The following is a 25169-nucleotide window of genomic DNA, read 5'->3' as shown; positions in this document are numbered from 1 at the left end:
TACAAATCCCACTGTCACCAGTGAGATTTGAACCGCGACGAAGATATAGTAAGTCAAAATTGCCTCTTTCGCGTCAAATTACTACTCCCTAAGAGATAAAATATCAGTATCACCCCGAATTGAATATCGCGTACATTGTGTTGTATACGCACCCAAATATTCTTAGATAAAAAGTCCACATTTGAAGCGCCGAGCTTCCGGTTTCGCCTTGATTATATTTGTTTTAGACTTCACAATTGAATCGAACTGAATTGCACTCAAGGCTCCTCACATAAGGAAACACAAAACCTTTCTCACCTAAAACTTCAAGCATCCAACTTGGTTTTTATCAATTTCTGATGACCTACATATGCTGTTCTGGATTCAAACCCCAGTCTGGGTGTCTGTCTTCGTCTTGTGTTGGTTCGCTACTGTGAGATTATCACTTAGGCAATGTTAGCTGTGATGATAGTTAAACTAAAGCACAGTCTGATGGTGTGGATGCCCTATCTATACTATCGTTAAGGAGTGAACAGAAAACACTTAAACACCCTGCAGAAGCCAGAGGCGGATCAGCAATTTTGTTTTAATGCCAGCTCATTCAAGCAACTTCGCTATGCCTGTCATATAATCGGTTTATTGCCCCCACAACATGAAATAACTCGGGAGCAATTTATTCAGTTCTTCACGACTTTGTGGAAAAAATTCATCGCCGCTGGAAATTCCAACGCAAAGCATACCCACGGATTAGTCTCTCCTGTATGTGGCAGTCTTATGTAGCAAATTTGAATACTTATCAATAGGTCAGCCGGCTGATATCAACAAAATTCCAGGCATAATCGACTTTAGGGCCTCAAAAGGAATCCCACGCCAATATACAAAAGTGCAAACAATTTCCTCAGACCACTGTCCCGTAATTATCACGGTGCGATATAAGCTTAAATACAATAACTCCCAACCTGGACTGACAAATAAATTTACAAATTGGCGAACATTCAAAAAGGGGTATGTGTGTGTGTTTGAGGTGGCGGAGAGGCAAAGCCTCTGAGCACTCAGACCTTAGTGGTCCATTGTACTCGATTTCCCCGTCTATCGGAATATCCCGGATTCGTTTATGTATCGCAGGATTTCCGATAGTGGATGAGATGCCATCCTCTGCAGTTGGAGCACATCAGCACCAAAAATCTAATGTCTGATGCGTCCGTAAGCGGGACACTTACATAGAAAAAGTTTCATGGATTCCGCTTCCTCATTACAGGATGGACACGTATCATCTTGAATAATTCCTATTTTGAATATATGTCCAGCTAGTGCACTATGGCCAATCAGAATGCCCACAATACTTCTGCAAGTCCTCCTGCTTTTCGACAGGATAAACTTTGCAGTATGTTTGTTTGGTTCTGGCAGGAAGAGTTTCGTCTGTCTAGAAGCATTAAGGCTTCGCCACCTGTCATTATGGGAAACTTGTTCCCAGTTTTTGATAGCAGCATCAGCCAATGCTACTGACACCCCAATTGCTGGTTCCGATCATGGGGAAAGTTGAAGCCTCGTTTGTGAACGCATCCGAGATTCCATTTCCCTGTGCACCACAATGACCAGGTACGCAGAGTAAATCCACCATATGGAATCTGGAAACAGAATTCAATCGGTTTCTACATTCCTAAACAATTTTTGAAGTGATCAAAGTACAAAAAGGAAATCGACAATAGTTTTTCGTTGGACGTTCGATTAAGGAGTAAGTCAGAATTCGACGAAGTGGTTGACCGATTCAACAAAATTTTACCGGAACTCTATCCTTCGAGATTTTTAAAGCTTTTGCGTACTAGGAAGATGTATTTTAATCAATCGATCTTCAAATCCCAGATGCTCAATTAGCATCAAACTGACATGATTCAGTCGCTTCTTTCATGTTGAAACAGCTGCCAGTAGAAGCCCTCAAATTACTGTGCTATACCTTCAATACAACCTTGAGAATCGGATATTTCCCAAGTAGTTGGAAGAATTCAATCGTAACAATGATTTCAAAACCTGGAAAGGATAGAAAATCAAAAGTCTATTTCCTAATTGTTTGCATAATCTACTAATATCGCATTTAACGAAACGCCTATTCCAGGTAAAATACAAAGGTATTCTCAGTGAACAACATAAGATCAGAGCAGGAATTCATCAGATGAGTGTACTTGGTACTTTATCTACACAGCCGATTTTGTTGTTCACGGGTTAATCACCCCAGCTGACCGTAAATTAGCTTCTTTGCAACTGGAATGGCATCTAAGGAAAGAAGAAAATTGGCATCAAATGTGGAAGATGAAAGTTAACGAATCAAAGTGTGTACAAGTAACACTGTACGCCCACTGTACGAACAAGAAATTGTCCCTAAGTGAGGGTCAACGATATGGCTATACCCCAATCAGATGACGTTTAATACCTGGTAATACACCTCAACAGACTCACCAGGAAACAGCACATAGAGGCGAAAAATCAACAGCTTATATTTAAGTTCAAAACTTATCGGTAGATGCTTCACAAAAACTCCACTTTTTCTGGACTGTAAATTGTTGATCTACAAATCGGTGCTTAAGCCTGTGTCTTATGGGATTCAACTATGGGTCTTTGCCAAACAATCTAGCATTAATCTGTTTCAGCGATCTCAACCTAAAATTCTGAGATATATCATATATAGACCACAACAATAGTGAAAGAAATTGAATGTTCCACTAATAAACGCTTAGCCAGACTGAACAGAATTTTGTCTCCTCGAAAATTCAAGCGGATGAAAACATTTGACTCCCTGGACCTCAGAAAGATGTCTGTACTAGCATAAGTTTAAAACTTTGACTCTTTTTTGCATAAAAAATTAAATCAATATTTGCTCTTCAACGTAGCGTAGAAATATAAAAGAATGTAGTTTAGTGATAGAACAGAAAATTCCCGACGATGGCATGGGATTATGTTAACAATTTACTGGTTTTAAGAATTGAAACGCATTTGAAGCTTCCAATGTATGTTTTGAATCAAATAATAAACAAGTCGGAATACCGGAAGCTCGCGCTTCGTGTATAAAGGTTTTGTGTTCATCTTATGTAAGAAATTTCAACCCACATTTTTCTATCCGTATATAACTACAAATCCAACATAATCCTAAACAAACAAACTGCCTATTTCCGAATACTGTACACATATATGCACGTATATAAATTGATCGTACCCATATTTCCGATTTACTTCATATATCTATTTGTGACCCAACTCATAAGAACTCATTTCGTTGTGGTATTGACGAATTGATATATGATGATAACGTCATGTAGGTTGTAATGTGCACGAAATTCACAAAAAATTGTGAAGTTTCACCCCCTATAACTTTGTTAATAATGGGTGGATTTTCTTCAAACTTGACCAAACTGAGCATTCATTACACGCATTTTTGCACTTCTGAGATGAACATAAGGGGGGGTGCTGGGTGAATTTCTAAAATGGGGAAATATACTATTATTAACTTTATTTGTGCAGGTATCGGAACCGGATATATTTTGAGGCCTAGATTTCATAGAGATGCACCACTGTGATTTTTTTCAGATTTTTCGATTCGACAGGTTCTGAGAACCAGACCTGTTACACTTTTTGGAGGTCATATTTGAGCCCTATGTTTCACCCAATATCAAAAATTGTTTCGAAAAGTACTAATTGAGACCTTTCATTTGATACCCCACATGGCTACATTCTGTGAAAAAAAATTTTCAGCCTCCATTCACATGTATGGGGAGCCCCCCCTTAAACCTAACGCAAGATGGCGCCACTTACTGCATGTAAAGGGAACACCAGATTACATAATCTCACCAATTTTCGTGACAATCGGTCTGGCCGTTTCCGAATAAATCGGGTGTGACAGACAGACAGATACCGTCTCGATTCTAATAAGGTTTTGTTTCACACAAAACCTTAAAAAAATTAATCAATGTATGTTCTTTACGACCAAAATAGACTCGCGGAAGCACACAGCCTTCTGTAGTGACCCGAATTCAAAACAATAATCTCTTCCTATTATGTGGACTTCTCGAAATATATGCAGTCCCAACTATGCAACATTTTTTTAAATTATTGAATTGTTAAAAAAATATTCATTATATAGCTAAACCATTAGTCGAACACCAACGAACCAAAGTATCCAGGTTAGATTGAAGAGAAACACAGTCCATAGGCGACGATATAGCGGAAAATAGCTTAAGGTCGTCTGCATAGAGCAAACAGGGACAAGTAAGGAGGGGAGGAAGGTCGTTAATAAAAAATAAAAATAACAGCGGACCCAGAATAGATGCCTGTAGGACGCAGGAAGAGGGGGAGAAGGAGCGGGGAGTACAGTCGTCAAAAGAGACGCTTCAGGATCGGTTGGGATGGTAAGAGGCAAGCCATAAAACAAGTGGTATGGGAACGTTTAGAGACGAGAGTTTGGATAGAAGTATCTTGTGATTTACAGTGTCGAAAGCTTTAGCGAAGTCAGTGTAAATTGTATGCACTTCTTGCCGTGAATTTAGACATTTGGCGATAAAGTTGGTAAAGTCAAGCAGGTTGGAGGCAGTGGACCTATATTTAACGAAGCCGTGTTGCTCTTTCACTATGTGTTGGCCAAAGTGGACGGACAACCAGTCGCTGACATATCTTTCTTCTAGCGTGGATAAGAGATCCAAATTTCAACTAAATCGGCTAAATAATTTTTTGTGAATGCTTCTTCCAAGCTTTGAAAATGTGGTTTCGAGTAAAATGCGTTTAAAGTTATCCTTAACAAAACTAACTAGTGAGACGTTCCCAAATTGATTCTCGTATATTATGTCAGTTTCTTATTTTCTTCTTCTTTTTCTTCAGCCTTTGTCCCGTTCACAAGCGGAGTCCGCTCGTCGTGATCGGCTTCGCTATTTGGCTCTATCGAATGCCTGATCTGGGTGCAATCTCGAGGCTTTCAAATCCCCATCTAGCGTATCAAGCCACCGTTGTTTAGGTCTACCTTTTGGGCGTTTACCATCGACTTCGATGTTCAGACCAATCTTGGCAAGTGAATTTTCGTAGGCACGAATTGGGTGACCATACCATCGAAGACGCCTCTCTCGCAACTTTTCTACGATCGGTGCAACCCCATAACGATCGCGGATATCCTCATTTCGGATGTGATCTAAACGTGTGACGCCACTAGTTCAACGTAGCATCTTCGTCTCCATTACCACAAGACGCCGTTCATTATCTTTTATAGTCGGCCAACACTCAGAACCATAGAGAGCGACTGGACAGACGACATTGCGGTAAATTTTAGATTTGAGACGTTCATTGATACGTCGATCACAAAGAACAGCAGTTGTGGAACGCCACTTCATCCAGGTTGCGTTAATACCTGAACAATTTCATAACGCAGTTCTCCATTGGCTGATAGCGTTGACCCGAGGTATTTAAATCGCTCAGTTCTGGGCAGATCACTGCCGCTGACAGTGATTGTGCCTGTTTTATGGGGATCGGTCGTCAAAAATTCAGTTTTGTTTAAATTCAATCTGAGACCGTGTTGCATGAGGCGATCATTCCATTTTTGAAGAAGTTGTTCGAGATCATTTTTGCTATCAGATACTAGGAAAACATCATCTGCATAAAGCAGTGTGTAGAGCGCTGGACGTTGGATATCCCGTGTGACGGTGTCCATAACAAGAACAAAGAGGAGTGGTGAGAGGGCGCTTCCTTGATGAACACCAACAGAGACACGAAGCGGTTTTGATACACCCGGCATACTTCGAACTTTACTTTTCGGATCGTGGTAGAGCAACTGAACCCAGCACACGAGTTGTTCTGGCACGAAGGGTTGTCGTAAAGCATACCAGATGAGTTCGTGTGGTCCACCGTCAAACGCTTTCTCTAGATCCAGAAAGGCAATGTAAAGAGGGCGATGCTTCTCACGGTGCCCCTCCGTGAGTAACCGTGCAGCGTGTATTGATTTCGCGAATACGGTTGTCAAGAATGCGTTCAAAAATCTTCATGGTATGGGAAAGTAACCGGCTCGAACGGTAATTCTGCTGGACTACCTTTCTTTTTCCATATTGCACCTGTGGTACTTTCTTGCCAGTCAGATGGTGTTCTTCCTTCCTGAATAACCAGGTTAAAGAATTCACTGAACCACAGTGTTGGATCCCAGCTCTTCGCTTTCCAGAGCTCAGATGCGATGTCGTCAGGTCCTGTTGCTTTCCCCGATTTCATTTGTTTTATTGCTTCCTCGACTTCAGTTACGCTGACTGGTGTAACTGCTCCAAATGTCGGCAATGATTGTGGAAGTGGCGGATGAGCAAATTCTTCAGTTAAAATCTGCTCGAAGTATTCTCGCCATCTATCCGTTGCGGCTCGACGGTTGGTAAGCGAAGTACCGTTCTTGTCATTAACGCAACAGAAGTGTTCGATATCTTGTGTGCGTTCATTACGGCTTTTAACAAGTCGACACAGATCTCTCTCGCCATCCCGAATGTCCGGTTTATCGTAAAAATTTTTGAAATGGTTCGCTCGGGTGACAGCGACCGCTTTCTTTGCTTCCCGGTTGACATTCTTATAAATTTGCCAATTAGCAGGCGTTTTATCGTCGAGAAATTTGTGATAGAGGCGTTTCTTTTCACGGACCTTTATTTCAACATGATCATTCCAAAGCCCAGTATCTCGGTTGATGCACCGCTTACCCGGCTTGGTGACCCCGAGGGTTGCAGAGGCCGCTTTGTGGATCGTGTTTCATTTGGTTCCATGATTCTTCCACATTCGTAAAGGTCGGCGTTCGTATGAGTAAGACCGTTTCTTTTTTCTTCTTACCAAATCGCCACCATTTAATGCGCGGCGGACCAGTACGTTCCTCACGCTGTTTTATCGGTGGCTTAATTCGCAGGTCGGCAATCAACGGCCGATGTTGAGGTACGATGGTCTCATAGGGAACGACTTTGCAATCAGTGACAGTGGTAAAATGTTGGCGTCTTATGGAATATGGTCGATTTGCGTTTTACTGTTCCCACTATAAAATGCAGGAAGATGAGACAATCGTTTAATGAACCATGTATTCATAAGAACAAGGTCATGAGTGTCCGCAAAATCGATTATACGCTCGCCACCCTCATTGCGCGCTCCGAACCCCTTTCCCCCTTGGCACCTGTTACCGTCTGGCTTTTCACCCACATGACCATTAACGTCGCCGGCAATGATTATATAATCGTCAGCAGGCACCTGACAAGTCTTTTCATCGAGAAGTTGCCAGAAGGCATCTTTCTCGATATCAGGTCGACCTGTCTGTGGTGCATACGCGATGAAGAAGTGAATGGGTTGGAAGTCAATGTCGTAGCTTTTGGCACCAGACCATCGGGTTTCTTGCAGAGCACGGATATCAATGCACCTTTTCCGGAGGGCTCTTGCGAGTTCCTCCATCTTTCCAGTTAGAGTACCAACATTTAGCGGGCAGACACGTATTTGTTTTGTTCGTTGTGTGCGGACTAACTTGCTTACGTCCTGACGCCGTCCATGCATCTAGCATTTCTCCGAGGCTTGTGACTCAGTCCGATCATCATGTTCGTAACGACATTGTATGCATTTTCTTGGTCGACCTGTCGCGGGGCCTGTCACCAGAGAGACCAGGTAGGATTTAGCATAATAGAATTACTCCAACTATGCTCTATTTATCTCTTTCCCTGATCTCAGCATTTTATTTTTGTTTTACTGAGAATAGTACAGAGTACGTTGCCTCAAACCCTCCTCCTTTATCTGGGCTTGAGACCAGCATGCTATATTTTTATGTAATGCAGAATCTCGGTTGATTATGACATTATAGTATTGGGAATATTATATAGAAGGGACGATTGAAACAGCTGCTGCCGGATAATTTCTATTGGACTTTCGAAATATGTAAAGAAAATCATATCATATCGCCCGATTGATCCTTTGCGTAAATATCAGCTTCCACTAATGCCAAATTTCATCTATACCTGTTAAGAGCCCGGTATACTTGGTCCATGTTGGGTAAATGCATAATAAAATGACCGATTTCTAACTGTAATAGGATGACATTACAGGTAATTACAGTAATTTCTGTTTATTTCCTAAGAACCTAATGATGACGAAAAGCAAGTAGAGCCAACCACCATTGAAGGTAGAAATTTAGTGAAGGCATATGCATATAATGATTTCAACTTGTAGAGGAGCACGAAGGAAAATAAGTAAAGAAGAAAATTTCGCCTCAAATACGGTAGACAAGGCATTAAATTCTGAAAAAATGTATCTATTTCAGGACTGAAGATAATGCTGAAATCTGGTCAATCTATGCACATACAGACAGCGTCGCTTATCAAAAGTGAAATTCGGCTTTTCAAGTTGTGTGTTCTTGTTTTGAGGCGTATTTATACATTTACCTCCATTCTCTCTTGAAACGTTGAAATAATGCTGAAAAAAATATTGAGGAATAAATTTCGGAGATAAAAGTTCTGAGTTCTCAGTTCAGTCATGTCAAGAATTTGAATCGGAGCGATGAAAATAAAGAAAATTTAATTTTGCAATATTGTTTGTTGCAATAACTTCGAATTCTTTTGGAAAGCCATGAACAAGGAGAGCAAACGTACGAAAAGCTTTATTCGACGGACTCATCACACTTTAATATATTCAGCACACAAATCAACATAGCAGGAGTGCTCAAAGCACCCCCATATTGGTCGGGTCTTTTGTTAAATTCCATTAGCATAACCTATTCTTTGCCACAGGAATTCAATAATCCTGAGTCTGGGCATTTTTCTATTTCATTCCGCCCCCATTGAAAACTTCTCCCATTCCTGTAAGAAATTTATGCACCCCGAAAGCATGTAATCTGTTCTTTGTAATCGATTTGCGTTCTGTAGATGTATGCGAGTGGTATTCCACAGGTTGGTAAATGCTTGGGTAGCTTCCGTTTTTATCGCCATCATTTATTCTTTGCCATTTTATTGTAATGAAAGATTTCGCAAACGTCGATTAAGTGGCTTCCGCCCACGAAGCATCCTCGACATCACCGTCACAGTGATCGTCACGAGCCCGCATAGAACGCAGGAACACATATGCCGTTGAATAAAATTACCGAAAATGTAGTGAAATAAAATTGGGAAAATCCATAGAGGCAAGATATCTCCACTAAGATAAATTTTTATATGCAAAGAAGGATGTTCCCAGATTTTTCGCTGTCATAAATTCACGGCTTATGGCCCATCGGAAAAGGATACCTTGGGGTGGATATTTTTATTATTATATACACATGAACCAGGCCAAGGTAAATAGAACTTAATTTATGTTTTATTTTCTAGATACAGATTTTCATGATGCTGACCACGATGCAAAGCTGAAACGTGTGCAAATAGATAATTGGAAGATTAAATGTTTGGGACTCTGTAAACAAACTCTTTTCCGTTTTGTAAATGAAATCCGTTAAATTGCAAGCGCGAATAGCAGTTTTTTGGGGATTTTCAGGGCAAAAAGAGAGGAGATTAAAAAGGTTCACTTAACACACAGGAACTGAATGACCGCATTCCAAAAAGAATACTTTTACATGTAGCTTTCATGCAAAACACTCACCTATTTACCGGAGCATGTTCATTCCTTACGAAAGGTTTTTGATTGTTCTCAGCATTAGTTTTTGTATGAATGTATGTGAAATATCTATAGATGTATGCCGAACTCCGCCATGTTGTTGACATAGCATACTGGTCTCAAGTACAGATAAAGGGGGAGGGCTTAAAGCAACATGCTTTGTGTCATCCTCAGTAAAACAACAAGCCGGAAACCGAAAGCTCGGCGCTGCAAGTATGGAAGATTCTGTTGATATTTTATGTAGGAATATTTGAATTCACGGCGGTTCCATTTCAAATTAGCTCGTAGTATATATATATAAATTCAATATACCTCATATTCAATTCGATTTTGTACTAACATTTTGTCTCTTAGGGGTAGTAATTTGACGTGAAAAAGGTAATTTTGAACTGTTATAAGTTTGTTAATAATAACAAGACTTCCACCAAACTTTCCAGTATGATGCTTCATTTTAAACCCTATATTACCGTAATTACTAATCCAAGATGAACTTAATACAATATTGTCAACTTTTTTTGTTGCAGTTAACGGAATGACGAGTATTTTGAGGCCTAGGTACTATGTGCATGTACCACCACAGATTTTTGGGGTGCGTATTTTCTGAAAATCGATCCTTGAAGTAATTGGCCCTTTTCGGAATCCCATACCCCGGCCCTGTGGAACCAATGTTAAAATTAATGCCTACTTCGGCAAATACTAATCAAGACCTTGATAGCACGGATGGCCTTATTCGGTGAAAAAAAAATTTGCAATCCTGTTTTACGTATATGAGGACCCCCTTAACTTCGGCATGGAACAATGTAATTCATCGTATATGTTCACAATTCTAACCTTTCTATCAAATTTCGTGAGAGGAAAGTGTTTCTGATAGAGAAACCGACTATTTGACAGACGGACAGTTGACACATTTACTCATAGCGAAAAGTAAATTATAAACAATAGATTACAATAAAGAAATTTAAATTTTGAATTTAAAAAAAAAAAAAAATCTGCAGACATGGAATTAGTTGGAAGTGAAAGTAATCAACCCGAAGTAGAAACGTCTATCCGAATCTCGGATGGTAACATCACGTCCAGCCCGCTTTCCACTAACAAGCGTGCCTGTGAGAAGACGACAGTGGTAAGTAATAGAAGTGACCCATTTAAAAAAAGCACGCAAGTAATACCATCTCCGACAGCACTGTTTTATGATGGTGACAACGTCCCTCTGTGAAGGAAGCGAGAACCGAGCCCGGGAGGATATCAAAGCTTGGGACGATGATCAAAAAATCTTATGAAGTGACGCCTCCACGGCAATTAAGTTAGCTGGCACGAGGAACATTACCATTACAGAGAAAGATGGTAAGGCCTTTAAGGTTCTACTTGGACTAAGGTGGAAAAGAACAAAAATCTACGGTGACATTCTGCATAAGGTCAAAACTGACACTTCGTTCGCAGAGCTGCGCGAAAAAGTCAACCACATAAAGCGAACACAGAAGGGCGACTTCTTGCTAGAATTTGAACCAGGCGAAAGCAGTCAGAAGACCTGCAGAGATCGTGTCTTCACTGGGAGAGGCAGCAGAAGTAAAGCTAAGTAAAAAAGTTACTGAATGTTAGAATTAGGACGAGATTACCACAAAGGAGTAAATTTGCCAAGCTTTACGATACCAGCTAGGAACACAGTCGGTGCCGGAGGCAGATATTTTACGGCTAAGGAAGGGATGTGGCAACACACGAACCTGCATCAATAAATCTAATCCTTGAATCGGCGAAAACGGCTATCACTGCCAGCAAAGTCCGTATTGATTGGGTCGCTTGCGAAGAATGCGGAGAAAAAGGCCGCATTGTAAAAGACTGCGGAGAAAGACCCAACAACATTGACAGCGCTCACATCACAGGTGGCAGCACATGCCCGGTGTTTAGGTGATCGACACTATGCACAAATGGGGTTTTTACAACTAAACCTGAACTGTTACCAAGCGGCTCAGGATCTGCTCACCCAAATGGTAAAGTCGACATCACCATTGCTTGCGAGCAGTGCAAGGATCTAGACAGTGAAATTTGGCTTGCGAATAAGAGTAGAGAAGCAGCGATATAGACATTCGGAAATCGAGCCATAGAAGGAACCATGAAGATCTCGAGAGTGACTTCCTGATAAAAAAAATAGGAGTAATATTTATCTACAGTTGCAATGCTGTACCAAGATTTACGAAGGAGGAGTTCCAATCTATGCTTGAGAGGTCAGCAATGGGTGCAAATGATCGCATGGGTTGACGAATGAGGCAGCCGAGAAACAAACGCAAGAGGACTACTACTAGTCGAATCTCCTTCTCTTCTAAATCTTGTACTTGCAAACACTGGAAGCGTCAACACTTTTGGAAAAAAATGAAATGGGGTCCGTGATAGATGTCGTGCTAGCGATATTTTACCTAAGGACCTTCAGTGATCCGTTAGCAAAGAATATACACATAGTGACCGCCATCATTTCTGGCACATAGAACGCAAAATAATGAATTGGTATCAGAAGACAGCTGAGAGATGGGCAAATTTTGCAACATAACACAGTGCTCGAAGAGAACGCAGACCATAAAGTGTTACAGATGGGTGAAAAGTTACGCAAGCATCTAACGCATCCATGCCAAGCTGTATTGTATCCCAGAAGCGAGTTCTGAACTTTTGATGGAACTCGGAAATCGGAGAAAGCCGCAAAGCCTGCCTCAAGGTTATATGAAGAATATAAATAGGCTGGGAAGAAATTACATGCGACTATCAAAGAAAGTAAGAGAATACTTCAGGCGACTGTGTAAGGAGGCTGACACGAACTCCTGAGCTGGCGCCGAAAAGAAACTAATGTCGAAAATCAAAGGCAAACGCTCTCCACCAATTTCCTGTCCTAACCTGCGTAATGGAGTTGTCACGAATCTTTCTCAAACGTGGGTATCGCTATCCTCCCCACTGGCGAGATAGATGTTAACGAAGCTCGCGTGGTAAATGAAAAGAAGGTCCTAGAAGCCGCAAAAAAAAACAGTTAGGAATATGGCGCTTGGCTATTTCCTAAACAATGGAAGAAACAGAAACTAATTACAACCCCCAAGCCAAGCAAACCTTCGGGTGAAGCTTCAACCTATAGATCAATATGCGTTCTTAGTAATATGGGCAGACTATTCGAACGAATAATCTATAAAAAATTACTTCCAATTGCCGAAAATCAGCTCAATTTTTGAAAGAGGAGGTCTACGACTGATGCAGTCAACCTGGTAGCTAATGCTGCTCAGACTGCATTTGACGAGTATAAATGCGCTTAATGTGAAGAATGTCTTGAATTCCATGAAATCGAGCAAAATGCTTTAAGTAGGTAGAAGCACCTCGTGCGTACCGTTGCCGACTTCTTAACTGATAGGTTTTTGTGCTGCGAATCGGATAACAGAGTGAAATCATATCGCACGAAATGCGGAGTCCTAGAAGGGATCGTCCTAGACCCACTCTTGTAGATTATTATGTAAAATGGAGTACAACGCTAGACTTTCCTACTAGTGTGATCTCCATTGGTTTCGGGGACGACATTGGCGTAACTATTGTTGCACGCCTCCTCGAAGAAGTCACACTTTATGCGAATGAAGCAATCTATGAGATTAAGTTCTGGTTGGAGAATGCTGGTCTATTGCTTGCAGAACACAAGACGGAAATAGTACTTAATACCAAAGAGAGAAAGTGCACGTCCACCAAAATCCACCAATCTATAAGAAACTTCGGCCGAAAGAATGAACGACATAAGAGCGGAAACGTGAACATCGGTACAGGATAAATACTATTACGGGAATTAATATTATATGGGAGTCCCGTGGGGAGGGTGGAAAGACCACACAACCGTCTGGCAAGAATCAGCGGTAGCTTTTGAAGCTTTCCACCTTCCAACGACAAAAAAAGAAGACAGACAGTGAACCGATTTTAATAAGTTTTTTTTAACTACTAGATCCAGGGAAGGCCTTTGGCCAAATAAACTCATTTAGTTTGATTTACGACAACATATAATACCAGAGGAAGTCGTACGTTGGGTTAAATTGCTAAACCGTGCTCCGAAGAGTAAAGATCGCGCCCATGAAAACTCAGTTTCCAAGATTGGTATGAGCATGGAAGTCGGCGGAAAGCGGCCAAAGCAACCACAGCAAACCACGCAAGATGGTGATTTGAAAGCCCTTCGACATAAAGCATTTCTTTACCGAGAACATCATTAGCGAAGAACGACAAGCTGAAAGAAGCTCGTTGTCCGACGAAGACGATTTCGGTGCCGCCGAATTCGTTCAAAAGTGCAATCACAGGTGGTACTTCACGACTAAGAAATGGATTCTTTCAGGACACGCTTATCAATTTTAAGATCTATACTCGTGCAAAAACGCAAAAGATGATGGCCAGCCTAGTGTCATGAATGCTTTAAAAGGTGAAGAAGTGACTAAAAAAATAATCCGGTCGAGATTTGAAGCGAACAGAGACCTGACTGACTGTGTGGAATTTCATCCATTAATAGTTCTATATTTTCTAGAATCGATTTCCATTTCTTCATCTTCAAAATAACTGATATTGCTGCTCAGACTATATGTTATCGCCTGGTGAATGGCGCGCATATATTTTCACTTTTCAGGAATTATTAAGCTAACTGCGAATTTATGGTTGTTATTCGGATGTGATTTGCCTTTGAGTTCAATAAGCTAATGTGTTTGTTCTTGTATGTTATACAAGGTCATCTTCCCTTCTTAAAAAGGATGTCAGGGGTTTCGCAGGCTTTGTGTAGTCGCAGTAGTACAACGACATGTCTAAGAATGGGTAAAGTTTCTTGAGAGTTTTTGACGACGGAAAATCAACGACTTTTGTAGGGTTTGTTCCGACACCGAATTCACTGAAAATGTCTCCTAAAGATTCGAGCACCTCTTTTGAAAACCTGTTTGAACCAGCTGAATTTTTCAAGTTGGCTGAAACAAGTTGTTGTTTTGAGTGCTTTGGCAAAGCTTTCGAAATGCTCGCTCTCCACCTTTCGCAAGATGACAATATCATCTGCGTTTGCCTATGCGTTCGCAAAAAATCTCGTCAAGTGCCCTTTGGTATTCACAAGGGAGTTTTAAGCCCAAAAGCCGTCGACACTCAGATTTCCCATTATTCTCAAAGAAGGCAGTCTTTTCGACATCTGATTCCGTTTTTGAAATTTGATGGAGCCCACTTTTGAGGCCAATAACCGAGAACAATTCGCTCCTGGCCAAGTTGTCAAAAATCTCATTGATCTTCGGTATCGGACATCAATCTGCAATAGTAACTTAATTAAGCCTTAGTCAATCACAAGGCATTGCCGTTTTCCCCCGGATGCATCCATTTTTAGGATAACCCTAGATGGGCCTATTAACCCATCTTCAAGTTGATTCTGTTATTGTTCAACCAACTTCTTTAATGTCATCGGACAGAAATAGAACTTAGAATAAATGTGGTCTTTGGTAACCGTCCTAATTCCTGCCTAGATTTCGGTGGTTGAAGTCAACTTCTCATGCATGCGTGAGGTCCTATTTTGAACATCGCTTCGGAGATGTGTTGTGCTATATGCGAAGATAAGGGCGATGGATCATATAGTTTGCGTCAATATGGATCACTACTTGGATTTACTGATATGTTACATTTTCGACAATTCCAACGAAGATTATAAAGGTTGGAAATATGAAAAATTTAGTTGGCTTCGTTGACGGGCAAAGTGATTGAATGTACGTATGTTCGGTAATCTGCACGTTACTGCCAACCAAATTTGCGAAGAAAACCATATCTTCGGGAATAGTGTTCCGAATGTGTTTTGGCTATCTATCAGTTCTCCGCTAATTATCGTAATTCCAAACCGAGGTTACAGGAAGTTACATAAATAAGAAAGATATGTACTTCCTCAAACTTTTTACCGAGATCTGAGAGCCAGTCAACACCTTCCCCGCTTGATGCTATCCAAAGTCACTAAGTCTTTTTAAAAAACGAAGTAAAGAGGCTCACAAAGGTTGATACTGGTAGCCAATTTCTATAATGAAAATTCGCTTGGGTTGGAATTAGTAGCTCATAATTGAAAATATAATTGAAGGTATTGGGCCTAGGAATCGTTCCTAATTATAAGGATATATACCTATTTATTACATTTCTCTTCTGTAACATTATGCACGCACACGCATACTTTTCCTAAATGTGAGGGATGAAAGAGGGATTTTTGCGTGTAAAACAGGAATGAAACTTTAATGAGAAGAATGTAACTGGCAATATCTTTGAGATTCCCTGGGGTGCTTTTAGAGGGATGGGAGCTGCCGAGTTTTCGTAACCTTTTGATATATTGGCCAATGCCCGAATGGTTTACGGACGTTATTATTGTTTTTTGTTCGTTATATGTTAACTTTATTTATTATTCATGTTTTCCTCTCATTTTTCTGAAGCTGAAACTTTTTCTACTATTTTTACTTTTTTGTAAATATATGGTATTTATTGAAAGTTTGCGCTATAAATTTCCTTAGCAAATAATTCCCGCCTTCATAAATATTGTAAATGTCGCAGTTCCTGAAAAGCACATGCTCGAGGCTCGGAGAAATGAGACAATATTAGCGAAAAACAAGACGCTAACCGTAGACTCAGCAGTTCAGGTATGAAAGGTTTTTTTACTCATATATGAGAATATTTTATTATTCGACGATTCGATTTGTAAGTAGTTATTAAGTCATAGTGTATATGAATCTACTATGTCAGATTATTCACTTTAACGTTTGATAATAATGAGATTCTACAGTGCTTTGAGCTACAGCAAATTTAAACAAAAACGGCATCTTTGAGCTACTATAACTTAGTTGATAATAGCGGGATTTCCGTCAAATTTCTTATTATTATGTCATATACTTTATGTATTTACGATATTTTTAAATTCTAGGATGCATTCCACGGAGATTTTCCAATCAATTTCCGAAATTTTATTTCAGCAAAGAAGGAAATGAAATGAATGACATCATCATGAATTTAAGATTTTTGGCAAAGCAGCTTCTGAGAATTAAATGTATTAAAATTAAATGCAACAAATTAATCAGTTATATATTCACCGTCTTTTTTTTCGAAATACTTCCAGCTTTCTATCATTTGGTTGATAAAGTTTAACCACAAATCGGAGAAATAGATATGTCGGTCTTGAGATTATTATCGTTGGCAAAAGGGAACCACTTATTCCCTTCATCAGTGCTAACAAGTCTTGTTACCTAGAAACACCGCGCAATTACACTCAAATAAACACGCGATGCATAGATGGCGAGAATGTTTCGAGCAGATTTCAAAGCACGACTTTGTTCACCCTCCACTTCCACAAGCATTGTGCACTTTTGGAGCAATTCCACTCATCAAGTAAGGTCAAGCAATAAAACGAATGAATTTGGGGAAAGCAAAAGAACCTATCGAAATCGAAGTGGTGGAACCCAACATTTTGCCTCAATGAGTTCTCCAATCGGGTTGTTGATGAAGGTAAAACTGAAAAGCACCGCCGTTCCAATATGGAAACAGAAAGGTAATCCAGTAGAAAGTTCAAATTATCTGTTCTAACAACCATGCATCAAGCCAAGTTTGTCATGAACCACGGAACTACTGACGCAATGCACACCGCGCGGTTACTCATGGAGAAACACCGTGCATTTCTGTATCTAGAGAAGGCGTTTTACTGTGTGACACACGAACTCACCTGACATGCTCTACCGCGACACCTAGTACCAGAAGAACTGGTGCGCTGAGTTCAACTGCTCCACCCTGGTCCGTTTCGTGAATACTGAAGAAGGCACGAGCATCTTTATGCTTCTCGCGAAGCACTTTAAGATATGGCAAGAATCGCTTCTATTTTGCTTCCAAAGGAATAGCTTCCAAATTTTCCTATTGGAATACTTCCGATTTACTTGGTGATGCAGCCAATTAATGAAAATTATAGTAATATACTATTATTAAATTTATTTGAAGGGATATCGGTATGGAAGGTATTTCGGAGCCTAGCCACCATATAGTGGCAGCCTCTTGATTTTTTCAGCCACCGTTAAATGAATGATCGCTTTCGATCCCCAGAACTTCCTACCTTTCCAACAAATGTGAAAACTAAGACCAACTTCGGAAAGTACTAACGAGGACCTTTCATTTGATACTCCACACGACTATATTTCCTGAAAAAAAACACCCCCCTTTTGCATGTATGGGGACCTCCCCTTAAATTCAACGTGAAAGGATATAGCTCACTGTATGCGTGAGCCACCTCTCCACCAAATTTGGTGTCAATCGCTGCTACAGTCTCCGAGAAAATTGCGACAGAAGGACAGAGAAACAGATAGACGGACAAACAGACAGTAAACCGATTTTAATAAGATTTAAAAATGGAATGATCACCTCAACCCAGTCTCAAATAAAATCTAAATAAAAATTTTGTCGACCGATCCAGAACTGAGCGATTTAAATATCACGAATCAATGCTATCGCCCAATGGGGAACAGACTGCCTGCAGTACGAAATGGCTCCACGTATTAGCGCATCCTGGATGAAATGGCATTCTATAGGTGATGTTCTTTGTGACCGAGGTATCAACAAACGTCCCAAGTCGAAACTTTAGTCCAGGGTCATCCGCCCTGTCATCCTCTATGGTTCTGAGTGTTGGCGGACTATAAAAGACAATGGCGCTTTACGGTATTAGATATGAAGGTGTTACGTTGGACTAAAGGCGTAGCACGCATCACATCCGAAGTAAGGATATCCGCGATCGACATGGGGTTGCACCGATCGTAGAAGAATTGCGAGAGAAGAGAGAACTATAAAAGAGAGTGCGGATTGGTGAATGTGCAAGTGCAAGTGACGAGTGGCGGTGTGAATAAACTTTACATAAATTAGCCACTTCTTTGATCAGTAATCACTTCCTTTCCACTTGCCGCTTACTAAATGTATCAAACGACGAATGTGAGCTGAGCAAGGATACAGTGAAGTAACTGGTTAGTAATTTCCTAGCCACCTCGTAGTGATGATGTGTAGCGTGCTCTACAGGAAATGCTCTTTTTCATCACAGATGTAAATCTTACTACTAACAGAAAATTTCATGTTATGAATGGATATAAGAACAATGGCTATCACTACACTTTTTGTGATATCTGTCGGTCATGGTTGCCTTCGCTGATGATGATGATCTTGCCGAGACAAAGAGGGAAATTTGATTTCCGACAGAATGGGCATATTGGAAAGATGGGTATTTTAATGAACTGTTCAACAATCAGAACATCGGCGAGTTGGAGGCCCCGCTAACTGAAGACGAGGGACAAATACTGCCACCACCAAGTAAATAAGAAACAGTCCGTGCAATTAATCAGCTTAAAAATCATAAGTCGCCGAAGCCGATGGATTTACAGCCGAATTGGCTAAATATGGAGGCGACTAATTACCCGAAGCGGTTCATCAACTTACGCTCAAGGTGTGGGACAGCAAATCATTCAATTGAGATATCACACAGTGCAGCAATCATACAGATATCACGTGGCTGAGTACCATCTATAGGATATTCTCCGCTATCTTGCAAGGCCGATAGCCCGATATGCCCAGAACATCACTGGGCCATACCAAAGGGGCGTCACTCCAGGCAATTCAGCAACAGATCAGATTTTCTCTGTACGGCATGCGATGGAAAAACTGTTGGAATATGGACATCTTTTCATCGACTTTAAGCCCGCCTATAATAGCATAGCCATGTAAAACTGTACACCGCCAAGAGAGAATTCGGCATTCCAACGATTGATAAGACTGACAAGGCCCTGACCAATGTACGAGGCCAGATAAAAGGAGGAGGATCACTCTTGAGACCATTCGACATCAAAAACGGTCAAAGACAAGGGGATGCCCTATCATGCTGTTGTTCTCTTTAACCTGGCCCCGGAAAAAATGATCCATGATGCTGAGGTAAATGCGAGGGGTACAATCCTCTTTAAGTCTACTCAACTACTGGCCTATGCTGAAGATATCAACATCATCGAAGAATGACCCGAGACGAACTTTTGACCGCGTTCGGGAGAAGAATCCTCCGAAGGCGTTTTGGCCCCTTATATGAGAATGGACGATTCCGTAGCATACATAACGATGAAATCTATGAGCGGGAACCATGACCTTCAGGTTGTGGATAAAATCCGGTGGGCGGGTCACCTAATCCGTATGGATGAGGATGATCTAGCGCAAAAAAGTCTATAAAGGCAATGGTAGAAAGAGAAAACGATGCAGACGCTGCCTGAGATGGAAGGATGACATAGGACAGGCGGCTTTTAAGGATATCGAATTGATGAACATCGGCGCAAAGCCGGGATATCTGGAATTCCTTATTAAAGCAGGCTCAGGCTGGATACCGATTGTTGCGCCGCTGATGATGATGATTCACCTTATTTCTTATGCCGCTTCTTATGTGTGATCGACTGGTCTACGCCCTTTACCGATTTCGCAACAGGGTATGTATGGTTAATACATATAGTGCCACAACTGACAAGTACGTTTTTGTCTACCACAGTTGAAAGTATGTGTTTCGGCTACCATTAGATTTGCTATACATATATAGTATAATTAGGTATGCATAAGCGCATTATTAAGCGTGTTGCGCCCACAATACCTTAAGAATGAATCAAATGAAAGGAATGCAGATGATACGCATCACAATTAATCGTGAAATAAAGATCTATGAATTTAACTTGCAAGTGTTTTAGTATAATTGTGTTTTGGTCTCTAGAATGCGGGAAAAACCATTGATCAACGACGGGATTCATCAGATCTAACCTCATCTGAAAACTTTATCCTTATCTTCCCAAAATTTTAAACAAGAGTTGACGCTTTGTACCAGGTGTTTCAAAGTAGATTTAAGATTAAATTTTTTTTGCTGGTCGAATTATGGCCTTGGTAGGGCTCTGGAGAGTACTGCCCTCCGTCTCGCGGAAATGTGCTTTTATACTCTATAAAGCCAAGTGGCAGCAGACGCAAATCCAGTGTCGGTTTACTTATGGCGGCTTACATGGAAGCCAGTTTCTGGCAGACTTCTAACTTCGGGTCCAGGTTAATCACCATCACAATTGCATAATGCTACACATCAACAGAGACTCTCGATATAGTGGAGAAGGATGCTTTCTACGAGCAAATGCGCTATACTAGTAATCAGATCGACCACTTCGCGAACAGAGCCTGCATTTGGTCGCAAATCTTTCGATGGTCCTGTGAAAGAAGTCAACGTCGACTTCTCATCCACGATGATGAACGGCTGAAGAGGTGGAAAGAACACTTCCCCATGGTTCTTAACCATACCACATCCTCCCCTTGTGTATGAAATGGCTTGTCACCGTAGTATGCAGATTCAGACTGTTCCTCCAAGTAGAAAAGAAATCATTTCAGCCATCAATGCACTCAAATGGATTAAAGCCGCTGGGCTTCACGGTCTCCCCGAAGAGTTATTTATTACTGCACCTGCAGCTACTACAGATCTGCTACTTCCACTTGTACGAAATCTTGTGAATCCCATACCTTTCCTACAGAGTGTAAGAAAGCGTAAAGAAAGGGATCCATTTTAAATGTGCCAATTGGAGGGGTCCCTGCCGTCACAAAGATAATAGCTAAAATAATCATAGGCATCAAATATCATCTTAAAAGCTAGCTGGTTTTCACTCCGAATCCTCCTGCATTGCCCATATCAACGCCCTACAGTGTTTAGATCTTTCTGCACTTGCTTTTGATCGATTTCGAGAAAGCTTTCGGTAACGTGAATAGGGAGTGTATTTACAGTGCTCTACGTAGGAGGCGCATTCCAGAGAAAGTAGTAGCTATCATCAGAGCGACATATGATGGCGCAAAATGTCACGCGCGACACCAATGCAAAATCTCGGAGAGTTTTGAGGTCCATAGCGGAGTCCGCCAAGGTTGCACCCTGTCACCGATTTTATTATTTCTTGTTACCAGTGGCATCCTTCATGTTGCCTTGGACTATGACATCTTTCCGCGAATACGTCGATTGCGCTGATGCTACCTGCTTGCTCTCCCACAGGGTTATGAACCTTAGCCAAATAGGTCTGGATTTGGAAAGAGAAACAAGTAGAGTTGTGCTGACGATAAACACCAACTAAACCAAGATTCTCAGTCTGATGGGTCATCACACTCTCCCCATTGGGGCAATGGGCAGAACATCGAAGGGATCGATCAATTTGTACATCTAGGCAGCGTGGTTTCCTGAAACATTAAGATCAAGTTCAGACTGTTGCCTGACACTATATCAAACGAAGGACTTGGTCAGCCCGCTATATCAAACGAAGGACTTGGTCGGCGCACAAGTTTGGCCTTAATAGGAGGAGCGACAATTGCATTGCGGACCAGACCGTGCAGGGGACTCCACTCCCCCTAAGATGGCCGACATATAGGTCGCTCCAAGGACACTTGGCACAGAACAGTAGAGGAGGAATACAAGCGTTTCGGGAGGTCATAGGGGGAACTGAAGGACATTTCAGGTAACCGCGAAACATAGCGCATAGGTGTAGTTGAAGTTCTATATCTTACCAAGGCCCGAATGGTAACATTTATTATTATTATAATTTGCTATAAAATCTTTCACATTTGTGAAAATAAAATCTTTCACATCTGTGAAAAAGAAGGAATAACATTTTTAGTTCGGATTTAGTCATATCTAGGGATCACAATTCGAATTCTCTTTTCTTACTCCCGACATTAGGTGACCTTTTTTAGAAGGAAATATCTGAAGAGAGTTTGAGCAATTATGACTAAGTAATGGGAACAAAACCAATTGGAATTCAATGCTGGGACTTGATTAATTTTAACACATTATGAAGACAACGACCGCAGATAATAAAGTCCCACAATTAATTCAAAGGGAGAGGGGCAGGTCACACATAGACTTTCAGTATTTGCTCTTGCGAAAACAATTTCGGTTGAGTCACTTTTAATTTTATTTTCTCTTTACTTTAGTGAAAAAGCTAAACAATTTAATATTTATAAATTAGCATTGTATTTTAATATATTTTAATATATTTTGATCTCGCAGCATTGAAGGGTTGAAAATATGGTGTATATTATTATCTGATATTAGTAAGAGAGAAATATTTTCTTTTTTTTTTTGAAAATTTTTTTTAAGAAACATCTAGACACTAATTAAAAATAGAAACCATTCTCAATCAAAGCAATAGCTTTTTACTTACTGCAGTGTTTATTACAGAGTTTATCAAATTCTAAAAAATGATTCCTAGTTTTGGTTACTAAAAACACACTTAATATTTTTAATCATATCGAACCAGAAATCAATCAGCTGAAGGCATAGCATTAAATTGAAGCCAGAACGACAATTCAAAAGAATTATAACATAGGAAGCGAATAACTGGAGGATAACAATTCCTTGATAAATTTTCGACACTGAACACATCCTATGAATTAATACCTAAATAAATCAACTTTTTTTGAAAACGACGGTCTTTTATGTATTTCTCTACTGCATATTGCTCTCCCTATTTGGACATTTTTACTGCTGCTAGAAATTCCTGCCGATCTATTCAATTCGTCACAGGATTCAACTCATGGTTGGCCTGATATATCCCTTTTCTTACAGCCACTATTAAAAACAACATCTCATCTCAGCAGAGTTCTTCACATCTCCTTATAGATAATAGTAAAGCGAAATATTCTATTCGGAGAAAACTTACTCTAAAACAAAGTTACGGAACGGAATTTTTGTAGGATAAAAAAGCCGCTCTAGGGATTGTTTGGGCTGATTAATGGGGCTTATATCGTCGTTAGATAATAAAGTCAAGTCAGTGATATAACATGGACCAAAGAATATTCTACGTGGGGATACTTACATGAATCCTCTTCACTCTTAATTCATTGAGGCCTGATAAACTACTCTTCAACTTAAACGGGTTAATTTTTGTTGGCTTCTTTACTTTCACTTTTGATATGCTTTTCAATTTACATACATTAAATATTCAAATCAGCGCTATTCCGTCCACTTTTTAAAAACACACAAAAACCTTTCCACGCACTGTTTTCACGGAAAATTCCCGGACGCAACACAACACCATTCAACTATGCATTAATTTTTCAAACACGTAAAAAATTGTATACCATTCATTCACAATCTCACGTTCATTTGTGCAAAATAACAGGCCATTTCCCAAAAGATTTTCCACAGGAAGATAAGCTTGAAGGGACTTTTCTTAAGAGAAGTACATTATGATACTGGAAATTTCCCATTCGTCGAAGTAATGAGTTCGGACTTCCCGGATACACTAGATTTTGGGTTCGAAAACATCTCGAGGACTCGGCAGCGAAGGAACTACTATTGCGCGGAAAGGGGAATACTTTTTCTCGAATAACCACGAGCCCGAAATTCAGAGGCAGGATGCGGGTGTAGAGAAGATTTTTGTCCGTCAGAACTTAGAGCACTCTAATAACCTGTTGAGATGTCCTCAATCCCATGCTACTGGCTCACGGAATTTACTACACTGACAAATACATCAATGTACTTGGAGCGCACAGTGAATTCTAGTTGTTCAAATATCCGCCTGGGGATCAATTAAGACCGTCCTTTTTGAGGGGAGGAAAAGTGAAAAAGTCCTGATGCTCGCTCGAAGGACACCACGTTAACGGCGCGTTCGCTGCTGTTTATTACTAATAATGCCCTCGCTCTTGACCGTAGTCCTGTCTGGGACTCAGATCGCAGTTACAACTACCATCGTCCCGTAGCTCAGGCTGCAAACTGAAAGCTATCCGGTTAGGAAACACACTGGTTGCGCATTTGAAGTCATCCGGAAAATATCTACACAATCAACTTTGGATCTGCACCTGTGAGTTCTATCTTCTCAAAAATTAACACTTTCTCACCATTTGCAAATCGATCACATCCTCATAATTTAACTCAAAAGTCGGACCGAGGCAATTTACAAATTTTTAGCAACAAATTTTCTGAAATAATTTTTAGCCGAAGAAACAGCAAATTGAAAAACCAGACGAAACAATTAAGTCCTTTAAAACGTCTCCCGAAGTTACTATCCAACTTTCAGTTTTTCATGACTACTTTTGTCACCATAAAAAGTTTTTATATGAAAAAAACCAGAACACAATTGAAAACGGCATTCTTGTCGGAGGCTTATCTCGAACTGGGTCCGTTTTTAGAAATTTCAACCCTGGGCAGATTTGGGGCTTCCCCATTTGCAGGGACCTCCCCGCTCAATTCGATGTATGCAAAAGGGAAATTTCTCTCACGGAAATGAGAATTTATGTGTCCATGATATCAGGCCCATGTAAAGTAGCGCCTGCCGCTCGCTCAAAGGACATGCGTCTACCTCGGCTTCCATGTGTCCCATGCAACAGGAGGAAATCTTTCAATGTGTGTTGAGTAGTTTATTGCTTGTTTTTACAAATTCGCAGGATTGTTGCCTATGTATGAGTACACAAGGAACTGAAGTAACAACACCTGAAATATTCCTAAACATCGAAAAATATCGCATCTACCTTTCGAAGAGTTCCCCCTTCCCCATTACGAAATGTCTGGACTGGGTTGTCGTTATCATACAAAAGTGGGC

General features: G+C 40.6%; 1 protein-coding gene across 5 annotated transcripts in view; it reads right to left on the bottom strand.

Annotated features, from left to right (window-relative positions):
• Positions 1 to 24725, bottom strand: part of LOC119649762 (regulating synaptic membrane exocytosis protein 1) — a 692290-nt gene extending 667565 nt beyond the window's left edge. For all 5 annotated transcript variants that reach the window (XM_038052056.1, XM_038052057.1, XM_038052059.1 and 2 more), the window contains exon 1: positions 23445 to 24725. The gene's annotated coding sequence lies outside the window, so the exon portion shown is untranslated. The remainder of the gene's footprint in view (positions 1 to 23444) is intronic.
• Positions 24726 to 25169: the final 444 nt, after the last annotated feature.

The sequence above is a fragment of the Hermetia illucens genome, chromosome 2 (assembly GCF_905115235.1).
Source record: "Hermetia illucens chromosome 2, iHerIll2.2.curated.20191125, whole genome shotgun sequence".
Lineage (NCBI taxonomy): Eukaryota > Metazoa > Arthropoda > Insecta > Diptera > Stratiomyidae > Hermetia > Hermetia illucens.
Note: the sequence above shows the minus strand (reverse complement) of the source record. Positions and strands in the feature narration are given on the sequence as shown.